Source organism: Rhinolophus sinicus, chromosome X, assembly GCF_036562045.2.
Source record: "Rhinolophus sinicus isolate RSC01 chromosome X, ASM3656204v1, whole genome shotgun sequence".
Classification (NCBI taxonomy): Eukaryota; Metazoa; Chordata; class Mammalia; order Chiroptera; family Rhinolophidae; genus Rhinolophus; species Rhinolophus sinicus.
The window spans coordinates 37734446-37757249 of NC_133768.1; the positions used below are offsets into that span (position 1 = coordinate 37734446).

General features: G+C 35.7%; 2 pseudogenes; one reads left to right on the plus strand and one right to left on the minus strand.

Annotated features, from left to right (window-relative positions):
- Positions 1 to 22804, plus strand: part of LOC109438214 (elongation factor 1-alpha 1) — a 112034-nt pseudogene that overhangs the window by 57861 nt on the left and 31369 nt on the right.
- Positions 17378 to 17827, minus strand: LOC109438218 (large ribosomal subunit protein eL28; annotated as a pseudogene).

Genomic DNA, 22804 nt, shown 5'->3' on the forward strand with positions numbered 1-22804 from the left:
AAATTGTTCAGTAAAGGCAAAGTACAGAGAATAATATAATGAACAATCAAGTATGCAAAAAACATAATTGAATTTTGTCATTTGCTGTACATTTTTTTTAAATACAAGAAAAATAACAACAGAGAGACTTGAATGTTCCTTTTTTTTAAATTTATTGGGGTGACAATTGTTAGTAAAATTACATAGATTTCAGGTGTACAATTCTGTATTACATCATCTATAAATCCCATTGTGTGTTCACCACCGAGAGTCAGTTCTCCTTCTATCACCATATATTTGATCCCCCTTACCCTCATCTCCCACCCCCACCCCCTTACCCACCACTAAACTATTGTCTGTGTCTATGAGTTTCTGTTTCTCATTTGTTTGTCTTGTTCTTTTGTTGTTTTTGGTTTATATACCACATATCAGTGAAATCATGGTTCTCTGCTTTTCCTGTCTGACTTATTTCGCTTAGCATTATACTCTCAAGATCCATCCATGTTGTCACAAATGTTCCTATATCATCTTTTCTTACCGCCCAATAGTATTCCATTGTGTATATATACCACAACTTCTTTATCCATTCATCTATCGAAGGACATTTTGGTTGTTTCCATGTCTTGGCCACCGTAAACAAAGCTGCAATGAACATTGGAGCACACGTGTCTTTATGGATAAATGTTTTCAGATTTTTGGGTAGATACCCAGGAGAGGATTGCTGGGTCATATGGTAATTCTATTCGTAATTTTTGAGGAACCTCCACACTGCCTTCCATAACGGCTGCACCAGTCTGCATTCCCACCAACAGTGTATGAGGGTTCCTTTTCTCCACAGCCTCTCCAACACTTGTTACTATTTGTCTTGTTGATGATAGCCATTCTGACTGGGGTGAGGTGATATCTCATTGTGGTTTTGATTTGCATTTCTCTGATGATTAGTGATGTTGAGCATTTTTCATATGTCTATTTGCCATTTGTATGTCCTCTTTGGAGAAATGTCTCTTCAGGTCCTCTGCCCATTTTCAATTGGGTTGTTTGTTTTTTGTTGTTGAGTTGCATGAGTTCCTTGTATATTTTGGATATTAGCCCTTATCGGAGGCACTGTTTGCAAAAATCTTCTCCCATTCAGTTGGTGGCCTCTTTATTTTGTCAATGGTTTCTTTTGCTGTGCAGAAGCTTTTAAGTTTCATATAGTCCCATTCGTTTATTTTAGCTTTTACTTCCATTGCCTTTGGAGTCAAATTCATAAAATGCTCTTTGAACCCAAGGTCCATAAGTTTAGTACCTATGTTTTCTTCTATGCAGTTTATTGTGTCAGGTCTTATGCTTAAGTCTTTGATCCATTTTGAATTAATTTTGGTACATGGTGACAAATAGCAGTCCAGTTTCATTCTTTTGCATGTGGCTATCCAATTCTCCCAGCACCATTTATTGAAGAGGCTGTCTTTGCTCCATTGTATGTTTTTAGCTTCTTTGTCAAAATTATCTGTCCATATTTATGTGGTTTTATTTCTGGGTTCTCAATTCTATTCCATTGGTCTATGTGTCTGTTTTTCTGCCAATACCATGCTGTTTTGATTATTGTAGCCCTGTAGTACAAGCCAAAGTCAGGAAGTGTGATACCTCCATTATTGTTCTTTTTTCTTAAGATTGCTTTGGCTATTCGGGGTCTTTTGTGGTTCCAAACAAATCTGATGATTTTTTGTTCTATTTCTTTAAAAAATGCCATTGGGATTTTGATGGGGATTGCATTGGATCTATATATTGCTTTGGGTAATATGGCCATTTTAACTATGTTGACTCTTCCAATCCATGAGCACGGAATGTCTTTCCATTTCTTTGTGTCTTCTTCAATTTCTTTCAAAAATGTCTTATAGTTTTCAGCATATAGGTCTTTCACATCCTTCGTTAAGTTTATTCCTAGGTATTTTATTCTTTTTGCTGCAATTGCAAAAGGAATTGTTTTTTGTATTTCTTTTTCTGAGATTTCATTGTTAGTATATAGGAATGCAATGGACTTTTGTGCGTTGATTTTGTAGCCAGCAACTTTACTGTATTTGTTGATTGTTTCTAATAGCTTTTTGGTGGAGTCTTTAGGGTTTTCTATATATAGCATCATGTCATCTGCAAAGAGTGAAAATTTAACTTCTTCATTCCCAATTTGGATGCCTTTTATTTCTTTCTTTTGCCCGATTGCTCTGGCGCGGACTTCAACACTATGTTGAAAAGCAGAGGTGAAAGGGGAGAGCCCTGTCGTGTTCCTGAACGTAGAGCAAAGGGCTTCAGTTTTTCACCATTAATTATGAGATTAGCTGAGGGCTTGTCATATATTGCCTTTATTATGTGAATGTATTTTCCTTCTATACCTATTTTATTAAGTGTTTTAATCATAAATGGATGTTGTATCTTGTCAAATGCGTTTTCTGCATCAATTGATATAATCATGTGATTCTTGTCCTTTATTTTGTTTATGTGATGTATCACATTGATGGATTTGCATATGTTGAACCATCCTTGTGCGCCGGGGATGAACTCCACTTAGTTGTGATGAATAATCTTTTTAATGCATTGTTGTATTTGATTCACTAGAATTTTGTTTAGAATTTTTGCATCTGTATTCATCACAGATATTGGTCTGTAGTTTTCTTGTTTTTTGTTGTCCTTACCAGGTTTTGGTATCAGGGTAATGTTGGACTCATAAATTGAGTTAGGGAGTAGTGTCTTTCTTCAATTTTTTGGAAGAGTTTGAGCAGGATTGGTTTTAGATCCTCTTTGAAGGTTTGGTAAAATTCACTAGTGAAGCCATCTGGTCCGAGACTTTTGCTTTTGGCAAGGTTTTGGATGACTGATTCAATTTCGTTACTGGTGATCGGTCTGTTTAGATTTTCCAGTTCTTCATGGTATAGCTTTGGAAGGATATATGTTTCTAAGAACTTGTCCATTTCTTCTAGGTTATTGAATTTGGTGGCATATAGTCCTTTATAGTATTCTTGATTGATCCTTTGTATTTCTATGGTGTCTGTGATAATTTCCCCTTTTTCATTTCTGATTTTATTAATTAGTGTCTTCTCTCTTTTTATCTTAGTGAGTCTAGCCAAGGGTTTGTCAATTTTGTTAATCTTTTCAAAGAACCAGCTCTTTGTCACGTTAAATTTTTCATTGTCTTTTTGTTCGCTTTATGTCTGCTCTAATTTTTGTTATTTCCTTTCTTCTATTAACCTGGGGTTGCATTTGTTCTTCATTTCTAGTTCTTTAAGGTATAACATGAGGTTATTTTTTTTGGATTTTACATGTTTCTTGAAATAGGCCTGTAATGATATAAATTTCCCTCTTAAAACTGCTTTTGCTGCATCCCAAAAATTTTGGTAGGATGTATTTTCATTGTCATTTGTTTCTATGTATGTTTTGATCTCTCCTCTAATTTCTTCTTTGACCCAGTCGTTCTTTAAAAGGATGTTGTTTAATCTCCATGTATTTGTGTTTTTTTCTGCTTTCTTTTTGCAGTTGATATACAATTTCAAAGCCTTGTGATCAGAGAATATGCATGGTATGATTTCAATCTTTTTAAATTTGTTGAGACTGATTTTATGTCCCAATATATGGTCTATCCTTGAGAATGTTCCATGTACACTAGAAAAGAATGTATAGTCTGATGTTTTAGGATGAAGTGCTCTATAAATGTCAATTATGTCCATATCATCTAATGTGTCATTTAGGGCTGCTATTTCGTTATTTATTTTCTGTTTGGATGATCTATCCATAGCTGTCAATGATGTATTTAAGTCCCCTAGTATAATTGTGTTTTGGTCAATTTCTCCCTTTAGTTCTGTTAGTAGTTGCTTGGTATATTTGGTGCTCCCTGATTGGGGGCATAAATATTGATGACTGTTATGTCTTCTTGTTGTACAGTCCCTTCACCATTATGAAATGTCCATCTTTGTCTCTTGTTATCTTTTTCACCTTGAAGTCTGTTTCATCTGATATCATTATGGCTACACCTGATTTTCTCTGGGTACCATTTGCTTGGAGTGTCAATTTCCACCCTTTCACTTTGAGTCTATGCTTGTCCTTGTAGCTGAGATGTGTCTCTTGGAGACAGCATATGGTTGTGTTTAGTTTTTGATCCAATCTGCTACTCTGTGCCTTTTTATTGGTGAGTTCAGTCCATTTACATTTAGGGTGATTATTGATATGTGAGGATTTCCTGTCATTCTATCTTTAGTTTTCTGGTAAGGCTGTGTCTCCATTGTTTCTTTGCCTTTTTGTTGTTGTCTATTATTTCTGTGTGGTGGTATTCTATGATGTTTCCCTCTGTTTCTTCTTTTATTACAGTATATATTTCAGTTCTGGATTTTTTTTTGAGTGGTTACCCTTAAGTTTATGTAAAAGAAAGTTTGATATTTAGAGTATTCCATTATCTTCAGCACGCTTACTTTCTCCATTCCCATATTCCGGTTCAGGCCTTTACTCTCCCCCTCTTTATGTTTTGGTTGCCTCAAATTGTCCCTGTTGATGGTGGTCGAATAGCCTCCTTTAGTATTTCTTATAGTGCAGGTTGTGTATGAGAGAATTCCCTCAGCTTCTGTATGTCTGGAAAGGTCTTTATTCCTTCTTCATATATAAAGGATATCTTTGATGGATATATTATTCTTGGCTCTTAATTTCTCTCTTTCAATAGTTTGAATATTTGGTTCCACTCGCTCCTGGCTTGTAGAGTTTCTGCTGAAAAATCTGATGATAATCTAATGGGCTTTCCTTTGTAAGTTACCGTCTTATTTTTCCTGGATGCCTTGAGGATTCTTTCTTTGTTATTGATTTTGGACAGCTTCAATACAATGTGCCTTGGAGAAGCCCTGTTGGGATTGAGGTAATTAGGTGTTCTATTTGCTTGTTGGATTCGAGTGTGCAGTTCTGTCCACAAGTTTGGGATGTTCTCATCAACAATTTGTTTGAATATATTCTCTGTTGTGTTCTCTCTTTCTTCTCCTTCTGGTATGCCCATTATTCTTATATTGCTCTTTCTGATGGAGTCAGAAAGTTCTTGTAGAGTTCTTTCATTTCTTTTAAGTCTCAAGTCTCTTTCTTCTTCCATCTGTGTCATTTCCAGGTTTCTATCTTCGATGTCACTGATTCTTTCCTCCATCTGGTCAACTCTACTACCTAAGCTGGTTATTTCATTTTTTATTTCCCTATTGATTTCTTAATCTCCAGAAATTCTATTTTGTTTTGTTTTTTAAATTTCAATCTGTTTCATAAAATGCTCATGTTGCTCTTTGATTGTGTTTCTGAGTTCATTAAACTGACTTTTTGTGTTTTCTTGCATCTCGTTGAGTTTTTTTTAAAATGCAGTCTTGAAATCTCTGTCATTGAAGTCACGTATTTCCATATCTTTAATTTCCTATTCTGGAGACTTTTCACTTCCTTTCTGAGCTGTCTTGATGCCTTGGTTATTCATGGCAATTACTGATTTATTATTTCTCTTCCTAGATATCTAGAGGAGTGGCTTCTGCAACAGGTTTATAGGAAGAGGTCTTTCTTTTGTTTTCCAGTGCTTATTGGTAGAATTTTTTATTTTCTCTCCGACTGCAGCCATTTTTTTCTCTCTCACACGGTAGTGCTATGTTTTCTCTGCACTATTCCAGCTTCTCACACAATGGGGGGATTCCTTGGGAGATGGGCTTCTCCTCTGTTAATAGTTCGCCTGGGTCACACGATGCAGTGTCCCGGTGGGTATGCAGAGAGCTTTTGAAGTTCCAAAGCTCTTCCTGCACCAGATTCAGAGCCCTCATGTTTCAGCAGTTCTGTTTACTCCTGCAGGGATCTGCCCAGATAGTTGGAGTCAGGTGCGGGGTGAGTTGTGAGAGGTGTCCCTGAGCAATGGTGGCGACCACCACCAGAGCCGGTCCTGCTTCCATAGCTCCCTCCCCTTTTCCGGAACTAGTTGTGCTGCGAATCTGTGTCTGCAGTCCACAGTTCTGAGAACAGCAAATATTCTGTTTTTTTGATCTGACACTGCTATTGTTCTGCTTCTAGCACCGGGCAGTTGAGGGCGGGGCGAACTTTGGGAGTGTAGGCAGGGGGCGGCTTGTCTGAGTGCCTAAGGCTTCCGTTCTCTGCTCGGCAGTGCGGGCTTAAACCACTATTTACAGCCTTGTTCCCTCAGTCTTTTCTCTGAGGTCTCTGCCGTGAGCGTTGGGTTCAGCCATGTTATATGCTGTCCTCTCAGTCCTTTGGGCCATCAGCGGAGCCCTACCAGTCCGAGTTCTTTCTTCTCCCACAGCTGTGGTAGTTACGGGATGCAGCAAGCTTGGAGCACTGAGCTGGGTCTGCGTCCTGTGCCCGCGCGGCTCTGTCTCCGCACTTCTCCCTTCCTTCCTCTCCTCTCACGGGATTCTCTCATCTTTAGGTGAATTCAGTAGTGGGCCTCTTCATCTTGCCTGTCTGCTTTGCATGGAGTCCTTTGTAGTTATTATTGTTCAATTTGGTGTAAATTCCAGGGGAGGTTTATAGAGGCTCACCTCACGCCACCATTTTGATGATGTCTCAAATATTTCTTTGTATTCGTTTTCCAGTGCCATTTACCTTTCTCGTTTCACTGTCCTGAATTTTGTATTCTAGTATCTTTCCAGTCTGTGTTCTTATAACTTTATCACATATATATTAATTGTGTGTTTCACGTATATTCATATGTATGTTTGCATTAATGGTATCATACCATTCACATAATTGTGCACTTTGCTCTTTTATTTCAACATGTCTCAGTATATTTTTGGAGGAGAGTTAGTTCTTTTACAGCAGGTATATAGTATTTCATTACATAAATACATCCGAATTTGATGAGCATGAAGTTGTCACTAGTTGTTATTACAGTGATCCTGCAACACATAACACATCTCTTTGAACACAGTGAAAGTTTCTCGTGTATATATACATACTTAAAATGGAATTGCTATGTATGTATATTTTCAACTTTACTAGTAATGCCAAACTGCACTCGCTCTAATTTATACTCTCATTAGCAGTGTTTGAATGTTCCCAGATTGCTAGAGTTTCATCAACATTTGATAATTTCTGCCTTTTTATTTTTATGGATCTGATGATGTAAAATAGAAGTTAATTTTTGTTTTTATTTGCATTTTCCTGATTACTTGCAGGGTTGAACCTCTTTTTATGTTTACTTGCCATTTTTGTGCCCTCTTCTGTGACCTGCCTGTTTATATCATTTACCTACTTTTTTCTGATTTATTTGTCTATTTCTAATTGGTACCATATTTCCCCGAAAATAATACCTAACCAGAAAATAAGCCCTAGCATGATTTTTTAAGATGCTCATAATATATGCCCTATCCGAAAAATAAGCCCAGTTAAGACCGTCAGCCAGACCGATGAATTTAGTATGCCCATTGCAGCACACAACAGACATATTGAATTATAAAATAATAATATTAATATATAATTAAATATAAATAAATAATGTTACTGGCATTAATGCTTAAAATAAATGATAATATAAATTATAATTAAGTATTTGTAAATACCGAAGCAGTTACCTTTGGACAAGAGGTAAATGCCTATGTAAACTGATGAACTAGAGACTTACTACCGAATGACCAATCGGAGCACAGACACAATGCATGAATAACATGCGCGCTTGATAACAAATGGATGTGGTTGGGTCTAATATGAATCTTCATAATTCAATACGTTGTGTGTTGTAATGGATGTACTTAATGCACTTATGTGAAATAAAGAAAAGGTTTCTGAATTTTGGTGCCTGTAATATTTCATTGCTTTTGTGTGGACCATCGTTCTTAACTGTCATCATTTTTGTTGCCACTCCTGTCTCATAAGTCTTCAATTAACACTTGATTTAGTGATAGATTTATATGAAATAATATTTTGATCCCCAGACAAGATGAGTGCAAAAAGAAAGAGCTATTCTGTCGAGTACAAGAAAGGAATCGTGGAGGACTCCTGGAGCAAGAATCTTACGACTTTCTGCAAAGAGAAGAAGTTGGATCTCCAAATGGTCCGAAAATGATGAGCAGAGTACGATAACCTCAGTCAACAGGTGGAGGAGGGAAATGCTAAGAAGCACAAGTGTGGATCCAGTAGGCAACCATTATTTCCTGAGCTGGAAGACATCATCTGTGAATGGATTGCTGACAGGAAAGCAAAGTCTTTGGTTGTGCGCACGGCTGATATTCAAGCATTTGCTCTTGCAATGGCACCACAGTTAGAAATATCCCCAGAAGAATTCAAAGCATCACAACACTGGCTGGATGGCTTCCTTCAGCGATATGAACTGTCTCTAAGAAGATCGACAACACTGTTCAAGCTGGAAGATACTGAAGTTATTAAACGTGCACTTGCATTCAAGTCCTTTGTTGATGGCATCAACTGTTCTAAACACCAGCTCTCCAACATGATTGCTATGGATGAAACTGCAGTGTTTATGGGCCAAGGATCTCAAACAACAATTGATCGGAGGGGTACCTCGTCAATCTTCATTCCCTCCACTGGTTACAAAAGTGCATGTGTTACCTGTATTTTGGCAATTTGTCTGGATGGAAAGAAAGCTGTACCTCTAATCATCACTAAGGGCAAGAAAGATAAGGTTGAACACGTTTCGGGCATTTATGTTCTTGAAACCGAAAAAGCCTGGAGCATACAAGCAGTTATAAGGAAGTGGGTCGATTTAATGCTGCCACTTGTTTTTTGAGGTGGCCAAAGAGGTCTGCTAGTCTGGGATTCAGCCAGCACTCACTGCGCTAAAGAGATGAAGAACTTCTTTGCAGGGAGAAGAGTAGATCAAATAATGATTCCCGCATGAATGGCTGCCTATCTCCAGACTCTTGATATTGCAATAAATAAGCCATTCAAGGATGATTTGCGCATGGAAATCAATGACTACATTGAAAATAGAATGGAGAGAAATCAGCGTGGAAACTTTGTGAAGCCTAGCCTGCAAGAGGTCGTGACTTGGGTGAAGAATTCATGGGATAAAATCACTGACAGCTGTGTTGCCAATGCACTACGAGCAGGCTACATGGACAAGAAGTGCTCAGTGAAGGAGAGCTCTGTTGCTGGACATGAGAGATTGGGGCCAATGGTTCTACAGGAAATGGAGTCGCAAGAAATTCAAGCCGGAATTCGGGGTTTGGAGAGTTATGACGATGTTCCAGAAGAAGATGACATGACTGTATTTGAATAAATGTAGATTTTTGTACATGAATAAATGAATAAATGTAGATTGTTGTACATGAATAAATGTAGATTGTTGTACATGAAAAAATAAGACATCCCCTGAAAATAAGCCCTAATGCGTCTTTTGGAGCAAAAATTAATATAAGACCTGATCTTATTTTGGGGGGAAATATAGTATATAGAAGATTTTTATGTATTGTAGATGCCAACTATTTGATGGTTGTACATGTTGCAAATATATTCTCCCAAGCGGTTGTTCAAATTTTAATGTAATTTATGATGCATTTTTTGCACAGAAGTTTAAAATTTTAACGTAATCCAATTTATTAATATTTCCCTTTGTGACTTGTGCTTTTTATGACCTATGCTGAGGACATGAAGATATTCTCCTAATTTTTTTTCTAATATCTTTAAAGTTTTGATATCCACATTCAGGTACATTCGAGATTTATTTTTTTTATCAGTGATCTGGGGTAAAAATCTATTGTTTTCCATATTCAGATAATCAAATGTCTTGATAGTTCTCATTGAATAGTTTAGAATTTTTCCAGTGATTTATAAGGCTATTTTTATATTAATTATCATATATCTGGTTTGTTTTGGGGCTCCCTATTCTATTCCATTGATCTATTTATCTATTCTAATACTAAACTATTCTGTTTTAATCACTATAGCTTTATATAGTTCTGTATATCTGGCGAGCAAATGTTCTCTCCCTCTATTTTTTTGAGAAATGTCTTGAATTTTCATTAGAATTTTGCTCTTTTACATGAAATTTATACTCAGTTTGTTAAATTACATAAAATATTCTGGTAGAACTTTAATTGAAATTGCATTAATTTAGAGATTAACTTGGTAAAAATTGCCAATCTTAAAATATTTAATCTTTCCATTCTTGAACAGATATACCTCTCCATTAATCTAAGTATTTGTTTTTTTTTTGTTTTTTTTTGTTTTTTTTTTAAGGATGCCGCAGCTCACAGTGGCCCATGTGGAGATTGAGCCAACAAACCTTGGTATTATTAGCACCATGCTCTAACCAACTGAGCTCACCGCCCGCCCCCTAAGTCTTTATTTTTCAACATTTTGCAATAACATTTGATATATTTCCACATAAATGTCTGCACATCATGTGTTATGCTTATTCCTAGTTAGTGTATAGTATTTGTTGTTATTGTAAATGAGATTCTATTGTATTATCTAATGTGTTTTTACTGGTATGTAGGAATTTCATTATTATTTTTATGTTGATCTTATGACCAGCAATTTTTGCCTGTTGTAGAGATAATCATGGTGTTTGCAAATAAGAACAAAATTTGCTTCTTTATTTCCAATCCTCCCTTTGTTTTATTGCATTGTCTAGAAACATCAATATAATAATATTAGAAAAGATGAAATCCTTTTCCTGATCCTCACTTTAATAGGCAAAAGTACAAGAATGATAGTTGCTGTAGGTTTTGGTAGATTTTCATATCTTTTGTCAGATTAAGGAAGTTTCCTTCTTTAACTAGTTTTCTTGGAGGTTACCTTTTTAAAATAAAGAATAGGTTTTTAAATTAATTGAATCATTTTCTGTACCTATTTAGTTGATCATATATTCTGTTTCTCTGTACTGCGTTCTGGGAGATGTATCTTTCTATTTACTATGATCTCTTCCTCTGAAATTGGTTTCGTATTTACTCACTAATTGAGGGTTTTATTTTAATTACTGTATTTCTAATTTCTATCACTTCTATTTGTTTCTATTATTCATGTATTTTGTTAATTCTATTATTACCTCCATTCTTTAAACTTTTTAAAATGTATAGTTGGCCCTTGAGCAATGTGGGGTTAGCGGCACTGATTCCTATGGAGTTGAAAAATCTGTATATGACTTAAGTTGGCCCTCAGCATAAACGTATTCCCAACTGCGGTTTGAAAATACAGTTGACACTTGAACAACATGGGTTTGAATTGCGTGGGTCCATTTATTCAAGGGTTGTTCAAGGATCAACTGTATTTAAAATTTTATTTTTCAGATTACTTGGTTGCATCTAGTTTCTCAGGGGTGAGTCTCCATTTCTTGTATTTAATGTTTATCTCTCACAGTAATGGGTTTCTAGATCTGCTCTGTAATTTTTCTGAAAATAAAATAATCTTCAGTGAGAATTGTCTTCTGTAGGAATCCTATAGATTTTACTACTTCAACTTCAGTTCTTATGAGAATTCTTCATTTGGAGTTTCTACAATTCATGGGTAATACCATTTGGAGTAAGGTAACAGTTTGTGTTAGGTTGGTGCAAAAGTAATTGCAGTTTAAAAGGTTAAAATAATTGCAAAAACCGCAATTACATTTGTACCAACCTAATAATTCCAGTTCTTCATGGGGCTCTGCTATGGTTTTAAGTTCCCTTTTTATTTCTGACATCTTGAGTCACCCTTTTCTTATTTCTGAGTTTGGCTACATATTTACCTTTTTTGATATTTTATTCAGTGTTTCTACTCGTATGTGTCCATTGTGGCTGAAATTATGCTTCCCTTAGCTCCTATGTCATCCCCTTAACTAGAAGTCCCCATTACCCCTAAATAAGCAATTTTAAATATGCTTCTTATAATCTTTGAAAATTCATGCTAATAATAAGGAAAGAAATAACAACACCAATAAGATACATAATCACCCCCAAGTAAAAAGCTGAAGGTTCCCACCTCTGAGTATACACCATGTTGCATATACTGGAGTACCCTGACCTGTTCTTTTCAAGTAAGGACAAATTCCTTGCCCATTCCACATTATCCTCACGCCAAATTTTTTGTTTCCCCTTTTCCTAACTCTTGTGGCTGTGCAGATTTGACATAAACTCTTGTTATATTCTTTTCAATATTGTCCTGCAGTTTCTTTGCTTAACAGGTTTATTGAGGTATAATGTCTAGATATAAAATTCACCCAATGTATGTGTATGATTTGATGACTTATAGTAAATATATTCAATGGTGCAAATATCATTATAATCCAGTCTTAGAACGATTCCATCATCCCCAAAAGTTCTCTGGTACACATTTCCCATACAAATGAAATTCCATTACCACCTAAACCTCCAGCCCCAGGAAACACTCATCTGCTATTTGTCTCTATGGTTGCAACTTTTCTAGAAATTTCACATAGATAGAATCATAAAATGAGTACTCTTTTGTGTCTGGCTTCTATTACTTAGTATAATGGTTTTTTGTTTGTTTGTTTTGTTTTTAAAGATATTTATTTATTTATTTATTTATTTATTTATTATTGGGGAAGGGGAACAGGACTTTATTGGGGAACAGTGTGTACTTCCAGGCCTTTTTTTCCCCCAAGTCAAGTTGTTGTCCTTTTCAATCTCAGTTGTGGAGGGTGCTGTTCAGCTTCAAGTTGTTGTTCTTTCAGTCTTAGTTGTGGAGGGCACAGCTCAGCTCCAGGTCCAGTTGCCGTTGCTAGTTGCAGGGGGCACAGCCCACCATCTCTTGCAGGAGTCGAACCGGCAACCTTGTGGTTGAGAGGATGCGCTCCAACCAACTGAGCCATCTGGGAGCTCAGCGGCAGCTCAGCTCAAGGTGCTGTATTCAATTTTAGTTGCAGGGAGCGGAGCCCACCATCCCTTGCGGGACTCGAGGAATCGAACTGGCAACCTTGTGGTTGAGAGCCCACTGGCCCATGTGGGAATCGAACCGGCAGCCTTCGGAGTTAGGAACATGGAGCTCTAACTGCCTGAGCCCCCGGGCCGCCCAGTATAATGTTTTTGAGGTTCATCTACATTCTCATATTATCAATAGTTCATTTAGTTTATTCCCTTTTGTTACTGAGTAGCATACTGCTGTGTGGATATACCACATTTTGTTTATCCATTCACCAATTGATGGACATTTGGGTTGTTTCCAGTTTTGGACTATTGTGAACAATGCTGTGGACATTCACTTACAAGTTTTCGTGTGGACAGGTGTTTTCATTTCTCTTGGGTAGATAACTGGAAATGGAATTGCTGGGTTATATAGAAATTGAATGCATAACTTTTAGAGATACTGTCAAACTGTATTCCATAGTGGTTGTATCATTTTATGTTCCCTTCAATAATGTATGAGAGGTTGAGTTTCTCCATATCCTTGTCAATACTTTGTATTGTCAATTTTTTGATCATAACTATTGTAGTGTAAAGTGATATCTTATTATGATTTTAATTTTCATTTCAATTTGTATTGCCCCAATAACTAATAATGTTGATCAATTTTCATGTGCTTATTAAATATTGTATATAATCTTTGATGAGATGTCTGTTCAAAAGTTTTTCCCATTTTTATTGGGTGATTTGTCTCTTATTGAGATATGAGAGTTAATTATATATTCTGGATACAAGTTATTTGTCTGACATGTGATTTGACAATTTTTTCTTCAAGTCTTGGCTTTATTTTTATTTGAAGAGCAAAAGTTCTTAATTTTGATGAAATCCAACTTATTGTTTTTAAAAATTTCATGGAGCATGATTTTGGTGCCATAGTTAAATCTTTGCCTAAGTCAGGGTTAAGAAAATTTTCTCCTAGAAGTTTTATAATTTTGCTCTGTCATTTAAATTTATGATCTACTTTGAATTAATTCTTGTGTATTGTATGAGGCAAGGATTTAAGTTACTTTTTTATTGTTATATGGATATCCAGTTGCTCCAAATATCCAATTGTTGAAAGACTATCCTTTCCCATTGGATTGCTTTGGCATCTTAGTTGAAAATTAATTGATCATAAATGTTTGGATCTATCTTTGGGCCCTCTCTCTATATATATTTTTGAAATCAATGTTAACATTTTGAGCATATCTCCAGTTTTTCTTTTTCTTCCTTTTTTTTTCTTTATTCGGGAATGGGAACAGGACTTTTATTGGGGGAACAGTGTGTATTTCCAGGACTTTTTTCCAAGTCAAGTTGTTGTCCTTTCAATCTTAGTTGTGGAGGGTGCTGTTCAACTTCAAGTTGTTGTCCTTTCAGTATTAGTTGTGGGGGGTGCAGCTCAGCTCCAGGTCCAGTTGCCATTGCTAGTTGAAGGGAGTGCAGCCCACCATCCCATGCGGGACTTGAGGAGTTGAACCGGCAGACTTGTGGTTGAGAGCCCACTGGCCCATGTGGGAATCGAACCAGCAGCCTTTGGAGTTAAGAGCACAGAGCTCCAACTGCTTGAGCCATCGGGCCGGCCCTCCCCCTCTACTCTTTTTGATTGATCTATATGTCTATCCTCATGCCAACACCAAGTTTTGAAAGCAAGTAGTTGAAGTCTTTCAATTTGATTCTTCCATTTCAAAATTGTTTTGGCTATTCCAGATCATATGCATTTCCATATACATTTTATGATCAGCTTGTCAATTTCTACCTAAATAAGAGGACTGCTGGAATTTTGATACTGATTTTGTTGAGTCAGTAGATCAATTTGGGGACACTTGCCATCTTAACAACATTGAATCTTCCAATCAATGAACATGGTACATCTCTCTATTCATTTAGGTCTTCTTTAATTTTTTCTTTATTGAGATATTATTGACATATAACATATTTAAATTTAACGTATATAATGTGATGATTTGATATATGTATATATTGCAAAATGGTTACCACAATAAGGTTAGTTAATGCCTCTATCCCCTCACATAATTGCCTTGCATGTGATTGGTGATAACATGTAAGATCTACTCACCTAACAACCTTCAAGTATATAATACAGTATTGTTAGTTATGGTCTCCATGCTGTACATTAGATCCCTGGAACTTATTCATATTATAGCTGGGGGTTTGAACCCTTTGACCAACATCTCTCAGTTTTCCCTAACTCCTAGCCCCTGACAACCACCATTCTCTCTATTTATATTAGTTCAGCTTTTCTAGATTCTGTATATTAGTGAGAACATACAGTATTTGACTTATTTCATTTAAACTAGTGCCCTCAAAGTTCATCCACATTGTTTCAAAAGACAAGATTTTTTTTCTCTTTTTTATGACTGAATAATATTCCATTACATATGCCACATTTTCCTTATCCATTCATTCATTGGCAGACACTCTGGTTGTTTCCATATCTTGGCTATTACGAATAATGCTGCAATAAATGCAGGGGTTCAGATATCTCTTTAAGATAGAAATTTCATTTCTTTCAGATATATAAAAAGAAGTGAGATTGCCGGGACATATAGTAGATCTATTTTTTAATTTTTAACATTTCTCTAGGTACCTCCATACTGTTTTCTATAGTGGCTGTTTAAAATTACATTCTCACCAACAGTGCACAAGGGTTCCCTTTTCTCAATGGCCTTGGCAACACTTTTATTCGAGCAAGTGTAAGGTGATGTGTCATTGTGATTTTAATTTGTATTTCCCTAATGATTAGTGATGTAGAACATCTTTTCATTTCCTGTTTAAAATTTATTTAATTAATCTGAGCAATGTTTTGTTTGTTGTTTTTTTTAAGTCATATTATGACCATTTAAAAAAATTTTTTTTGGGGGGAATATTGGGGAACTGTGTGTTTCTCCAGGGCCCATCAGCTTCAAGTTGTTGTCCTTCAATCTAGTGGAGGGCGCAGCTCGGCTCCAAGTCTAGTCACCGCCTTCAATCTCAGTTGCAAGGGGCGCAGCCCACCATCCCAAGTGGGAACCAAACCAGCAATCTTGTTGTCGAGAGCTCGCACTCCAACTAACTGATCCATCTGGCTGCCCCTCCGGCAATTCAGCAGCAGCTCATTGTCTTCAATCTAGTTGTGGAGGGCGCAGCCCACTGGCCCATGTGTGAATCGAACTGGCAACCTTGCTGTCCAGAGCTCGTGCTCCAACCAACTGAGCCATCCGGCCGCCCCTGTTTTGTACTTTTTAGTGTACAGGTTTTGCACTTCGCTCTAGATTGAATGTTTGTGCCTCCCTAAGATTCATGTGTTAAAATCCTAACCCCCAAGGCACCTTTAGAAGGTGATTAGGTCTTGAGGGTGAAGTCCTCATAAACAGGATTAGTGCCCTTACAAAAGAGACAGAGAGATCCCTTGCCCCTTCTGCCATGTGAGGACACAGCAAAAAGATGGCTGTCTATGAAAGAGAAAGTGAACCCTCACGAGACACCAAATTTGCTGATGTCTTGATCTTGAAGTTCCCAGCCTCTAGAACTGTGATTGATACATTTCTGTTGTTTATAAGTCATCTGGTCTATGGTATTTGGTTACAGCAGTGCAATTGAGCTTTATAAAACATATTTCTTTTGTTAAAATTATTCCTAAATATTTTGTTACATTATGAAACTCTTTTAAATTTTATTTTTAAAATGTTCTTTTCTAGAATATAGAAATGCAATTGATTTAATACTGTATGCTGTGACCTTGCTAGATGTACTTATTAGTTCTAACAGTTGTTTTGTAGGGTCCTTAAGATTTTCATACTGATTATTCATCTGTGAATAAAAATAGTTTTCCTTCCTCTTTTCTTATCTACATGCTTTTAATATCTTTTTTCATGCCTTACTGAATTGGCTAGATCCTCCAACATAATGTATAATAGAAGTAGGGATATATTGATATTTGCTTTATCTCTAATCTTCAGGGGGAAGCATTAAATCTTTAACCATTTAGTAGATGTTAGTGGCAGGTTTTTCACAGATGCCCTTTATCAAGATGAGGAAATTTCCTCTTATTCCTAGTTTGTTGAGCGTTTTTTATCATAATGGGTGTCAGATTCTGTAAAAAATTTTTTCTGCCTTTTTTGACACATACATGTTTGTTTTCTTTTTTTGTTTTTTTAAGGAAGGCACAGTTCACCGTGGCCCACTGTGGCTGGGGATCAAACCAGCAACCTTGGTGTTATTAAAACCATGCTCTAACCAACTGAGCTAACCGGCCACCCCCTTTGTTTGTTTTTTTGTTTCTTTTTTCTATTAAGGTGGTGTCTTAAATTAATTGATTTTCGATATTATATCAACCTTACATTTCACAAACACCACTTGGTCACGGTCTATAATGCTTTTAATATATTGCTGAATTCAGTTTCCTAATATTTTGTTAAGGACTTTTTAATCTATATAAAGGAGAGATATTGGTCTGTAGTTTTCTTGTGATATGTATTACTGGACTCATAAAATGAGTTGAATAGCATTTCTCCCTCTTCTATTTATTTGGGGTGGGGGAAGCAGCTGACGCTTTATACTTTATTGCTTTGGGGGGGAGGTGCTCAGGAGCTCTTGGTGGGGTGAGCCCACTTCCTCTTCAGTGTCATTGTCTCCTGGCTGCGCAGGATGGCGCTGGCTCTGCCGATGGCAGCCATGCTCAGGTCCAGGTGGTACTTGTTCTTGCGGATCATATGCTGGATGCTGCTGAGGGTGGCCCGGGCATTCTAGTTGATGGAGGTCCACACGTAGGTGGTGGCTGGCTTTCGCCAGCCGGATCTCTGCTTCATGGTGACCAACACACTTTTGTGGTTGGTCGCTGCTTACACGCCCACCGTCTGGCAGTGAATCAGCCCATTGTAGCGGAAGGACTTGCAGGTCTTCAGATTATTAGGCTTGGTGCTGTACGTCTGCTTGTTCCTTTTGATCAGGAAGCTGGAGCAGTCACGCTTGACCATCCATTGCAGATGCGTGGGCATGGCAACAGCTCCTCCAGTTGCGGCAGCCAGGGACGGAAAGAGCTCCCTCTTCTATTTTTTGAAAGAGTTTGTGTAGGATTGGTATTATATTTTTCTTAAATATTTAATAAATTTATGAGTGAAGACTTCTGTGTCAGGGATTTTCTTTGTGGGAAAATGTTAAATTATTAACTAAATTTCTTTATTTTTCTTTCTAGAAATTTGTCCATTTCAACAAGTTGTCTAATTTTTGCACATAAAGTTGGTCATAGTATTACCTTTTAATCTCTGTAAGTCTGTAGTGAATTCCTCTTTCATTTCTGATTTTGATAATTTCCATCTTTTCTGTTTTTCTTTGTTAGTGTAGCTAATGTTTTATAATTTTTATTTTTATTTTTTTGACTTTTTAAAGTAACAACTTTTGGTTTGATTGACTTTCTGTATTGTTTTTCTGTTTTCCATTTCACTGATTTCTGCTTACCTTTATTACTACCTCCCATCTATTTACTTTGGGTTTGATTTTCTCTTCTGTTTCTAAAATCTTTATATTAAATTTTAGATTTAAAATTTTTTCTTTCTTTCTGATATAGGCTTTAAACATCTATAAATTTCCCACTAAGAAATGCCATAGCTACATTCTGTACATTTTGATATGCTGTTTTCATTTTTTTCCAGTTCAACATGTTTTCTAATTTCCCTTGTGATTACTTCCTTGATTCATGTTTTATTTAGAATTGTGTTGTTTAATTCCAAGTATTTGGTATTTCCCAGGTTTGTCTTCTGTGGTTGATTTGTAATTTAATTCTGTTGTGGTAAAAAAACATACAAATTATATTTTAAATTTATTGAGATTTGTGTTTTGGCATAGCGTATGTACTATCCTGAAGAATGAAGAATGTTCCGTGTGTGCTTTAAAAGAATGTGTATTCTGCTAATATTAGGTGGCATGTTTTACATACATACACACACACACACACACACACACACACACACACACACACTGATTAAATTGGTTGGTATTGTTGAAATCTATATCCTTACTGATTTTCTGTCTACTGGTAGTTCTATCAATTACTAAGAGAAAAGCGTTGAAACTTCCACCAATAACTGTTGAATTTTTTGTTTCTCCTTTCAATTTTGTCAGTTTCATTTTATGTATTTTCATGCTCTTTTCAAAGCTGCATTTACATGTTTAATTGTTATATCTCCTTAATGTGTTGACCTTTTTATCATTATGCAATGTCTGTCTTTATTTCAGGTAATAATTCTGTTCTTAAAGTATATTTTCTCTAATGTTCATTGAGCCACGCCAGCTCTTTTATGTTTACTGTTAGCATGGTATATCTTTTTCTATTCTTTTGATTTCAATATTTTTGTTTCTTTGAAACTAAAGTGGTATCTTATAAACAGCATGTAGATGAAACTTGCTTTTTCTAAAATCTAATTGGATGATCTGTCTTTTGATTGGAGTGTTTAGTCCATTCACATTTAATGTAATTATTGCTATAATTGGAATTATCTGTTTTGCTTTTTTGTTTCTATATATCTCATATCTCTTTTATTCCTCAGTTCCTCCTTTGCTGACTTGTTTTTGTGTTAAAGAAATACATTTTAGTATATCATGTTAACACCTCTGTTAATTTTTAGCCTATATATTTTTCAGTTATTTTCTTAGTGGTTACTCTAGAGATTAAAGTATGCATCCTTAATTGAACAATCTAATTCAAGTTAAGCCTGACTTAAATCTAGTAAAATAGAGCAGTTTTTTTTAAAGGAAACTTTAGACATGTTTTATTATAAAAACAATACATGCTCACCTTTTTAAAAACTCAAATAGCAAAAGAGTGCAAATTTAAAATCAATTCCACCTCACTCCAAACCCGCTACCATGTACAGTCACAATCTCTCATGCTGGCGATAACTACAAAACATTGTTTTATATCTTTATAGAAGCAAGCCAAATGGACTGACCATGTGTTCTATGTTCAGGAACTCTGCTAGATACTGGAAAAAGTAGGAAATGGATCCTTCCCTTTTACTCACAGAATTACTGAGGGGAAATGTCAGTATGACACCACCACGTGTAATAGGCATAAACAATGTACTATGGGGGACACCAGGGGTCATGATTGTGGCCCAGTTTTGAAGGTTGGGTAGCCATTCAGGAATGCTTTGTAGGAGGAGTAACATGAGTTGCATTTCTTTAATTAGTTTCTGGTGCACAAAACAATGTAATAGTTAGACATTTATCATTTATATCCCTCAAACTGTGTCAACCCCTGTCCGCCATCCACTATCCCTCTGACATCGCACACAGCCATTACATTTCCACTGTCAAAATAGAGCAAGTTTGCTCCAGTGTATTTCCCTTTCCTCCTCCCACATTTGTTCTAGTATTATCATGTAGTGTATGTATACCAGGGGTGCTAAAAAATGTATACACATGACTTGCATTCATCTTTTGTTATCCGTATATATTGAGTATTACAATTTTAATACAGTTTTTTCCTTTCTTAAAATGTGTATACATTTTTGACACCCTCTGTATATGCTATATATCTAACAATACATGGTATAATTATTTCTGTAAATAATGGTATGTTTTTAAAATAATAAAGAAAAGAGAAATATGTGATACATATGTATAAATAAACACACACAAATACACACAGTCTTTTATATATGTGCTCATATTTATTATTTCCAGTGTTCTTCATTCATTTTTGTTGATTTAACATCTTGTGCCATTTCACTTCAGCATGAACAATAACTTCATTTAACATTTCTTATAGGACATATCTGTTAGCAATGAATTCACTCCATTTTTCTTTATCTGGGAATGTCTTTCCTTCACCTTTATCTTTTAAGTTTTGATGGGTATAAAATTCACAGTTGACTTTTTTTTTCTTTTAGCACTTTGAATATGTAATTTTACTGCCTTCTGTCTTACACTGTTTTTGAAGTTACCTGTTTATTTTATTGTTGTTCTCTTGTTTGTGATAAATATTTTTTTCTTGCTAATTTTAAGATATTCACTTTGTTTTTATCTTTGGCTTTTAGCAGCTTGAGTATGATATATCTAGTTTGGCACCTCTGTGTTTATCCTATTTAGGTTTTGTTGAACTTCTTGCAACTGCAGATTAATGTTTTTCGTAAATTTGCATTGGTTTTGATCTTTTTTTTCAAATATATTTTCTGCTCCTTTTTTTCTCTTCTTGTGAAAATGGAACATTAGTCTTAGTTCCACAACTTTCTGAGGCTCTGTGAATTTTTCTCAAGCACTTTCCTCTCTGTTCTTTGTATTGGATAATTTTAATTTATTTTCAAGTTTACTGATTCTTTTGATATATCAAATCTGATATTAAGCTTTTCATTTTGGTTATTGTACTTTTTGATTCTAGATTTCCCATTTCGTTACTATTTATAGTTTCTATTTCCTTTTTTGAGATTCTCTCTTTGTTAAGTCAATGCCATCATATATTCTTTTAATTCTTTTATACTTTTATACTTTGAACACATTTTAATGTATTGTAATAGATTTTAAATATTTGCTAGATTCAACACCTGAGTCTACACAGAGTCAGTTTCTTTCACTGATTTTTCATTTACCAGAGTATGGACCACATTTTTCTTTTTCTATGCAGGTCTTATCATTTTGGAGTGAAAACTAAACATTTTGGATTATGACGTTGAACCCCAAACAATACAGGGGTTAGGGGCATTGAGCCCTTACACAATTGAAAATCCATTTATAACTTTTTTTTTTAACTTTTACTTATTTTGTGTGTTTTTCCAGGACCCGTCATTTCCAAGTCAAGTAGTTGTTTCAATATAGTTTTGGAGTGTGCAGCTCACAGTGGCCCATGCAGGGATTGAACCAGCATCCTTGTTGTTGAGAGCACCACGTTCTAACCAACTGAGCTAAATTTACAACTTTTAACTTCCTAAAAACTTAACTACTAATAGCCTAATGCTGACCAGAAGCCTTACTGATAACATATATTTTGTACGTTATATATATTATAGGAGTATACTGTATTCTTACAATAAAGTAAGTTAGAGAAAAGAAAATGTTAAGAAAATCATAAGGAATAGAAAATACATTTACAGTACTGTATGAATGTATTGAAAAAATCCACATATAAGTGGACCCATGAAGTTCAAAGCCATGTTGTTCAAGGTTTAACTGTAGATTGTAGTGACCCTGGATTCTGTTTTATTTTTCTGAGAGTTGTTGTTTTTTAGTACTTGTCTGGACTTAAACTGTGGAATTGGTCTCTCCATGGTATGTGGCCACTGAAGTCTTTTCTCACATTTTTATTCTTGCTTTTATTTTTCAGCATGGTTTCCTAGGGGTCACTCCTGTTTCTGCATAACTTGATGGCTAGTCACTGATTTGGGCAGAGGTTATGCTGTGACATCTCAAGCCTGTAAGATTTCCACATTCTGCTGATTGAGAACTGTGTGGGTTGGGGGATACATTCAAATTTGCAGCTAATTTTCAGTTCCTTCCCACTTAGTTTCTACTTTTTGCTGTGCTTCCTTTAGTTTCCTTTGTGCATATGTGTAGTTTCTCAAACATCCAGATATGTGGAGATCTTATCTCAGCCCTTTTATGGCTCTGTCATGTCCAGGATCTCCCTGCTAAATTTTTGACTTGTTTGTTACTCACCCTAACCAGGACTACAATAGGCTAAGCATGCTGTGAATTCTCATTTGTTTTCTATCAAATTTATTACTTGTAGTTGATTTAGTCATGATTAAGCCATATAGACCCCATATTGAGTTTTGTTTTTTTTAAAGACACAGACAATAGTTTAGTGGTTACCAGAGGGTAAGGGGGGTAGGGGGTGGGGGGTGGGAGATGAAGGTAAGGGGGATCAAATATATGGTGATGAAAGGAGAACTGACTCTGGGTGATGAACACACAATGGGATTTATAGATGATGTAATACAGAATTGTACACCTGAAATCTATGTAATTTTACTAACAATTGTCACCCCAATAAATTTAATAAAATAACATAAAAAAAA